This window comes from Chrysochloris asiatica, unplaced genomic scaffold, assembly GCF_000296735.1.
Source record: "Chrysochloris asiatica unplaced genomic scaffold, ChrAsi1.0 scaffold00077, whole genome shotgun sequence".
Lineage (NCBI taxonomy): Eukaryota > Metazoa > Chordata > Mammalia > Afrosoricida > Chrysochloridae > Chrysochloris > Chrysochloris asiatica.
The window spans coordinates 2,750,090-2,750,663 of NW_006408595.1; the positions used below are offsets into that span (position 1 = coordinate 2,750,090).

Below are 574 nucleotides of genomic sequence, written 5' to 3' on the forward strand. Positions count from 1 at the left end.
GCTAAAAAAAATTAAAACAAGTCCACAAGAGACAAAATATGATCTTGCACATATCCACCTGACTTTAGAGATGATCTCAGCAACAGATTTGATGCATTAGATACTAAAGATGGAAGATCAGAAGATTTGTGGGATGACATCAAGAACATCATACAGGAAGAAAGCAAAAGGTCATTAAGAAGACATGAAGGAAGGAAGAACCAAAATGAATGACAGAAGGGACTCTGAAACTTGCTTTTCAATATAAAGATGCTAAAGCAAATGAAAGAAATGAGGTAAAAGAGCTGAATAGAAAATTTCAAAAGGCTGCTCGAGAAGACAAGTCAAATACTATAATGGATGTGCAATGGAGTTAGAAATGCAAACGGGAAGAACATGCTCAGCATTCCTCAAGCTGAGGGAAATAAATAATTTAAGCCCCAAGTTGCAATACTGAAGGATTCTATGGGCAAAATATTGAATGATGCAAACAGCATCAAAAGAAGATGGAAGGAAGGGGAAATAATGTTAAGATGCTTGCCTGTCTTTTGAATCTTGATTTCCCTTGCCATCCATTGTAAAATAGACACTTGAG

General features: G+C 36.1%; 1 protein-coding gene across 1 annotated transcript in view; it reads right to left on the reverse strand.

Annotated features, from left to right (window-relative positions):
- The window catches only part of SLC2A13 (solute carrier family 2 (facilitated glucose transporter), member 13), a 536,393-nt gene that overhangs the window by 25,016 nt on the left and 510,803 nt on the right, over positions 1–574 (reverse strand). The gene's annotated exons all lie outside the window — the stretch shown is intronic.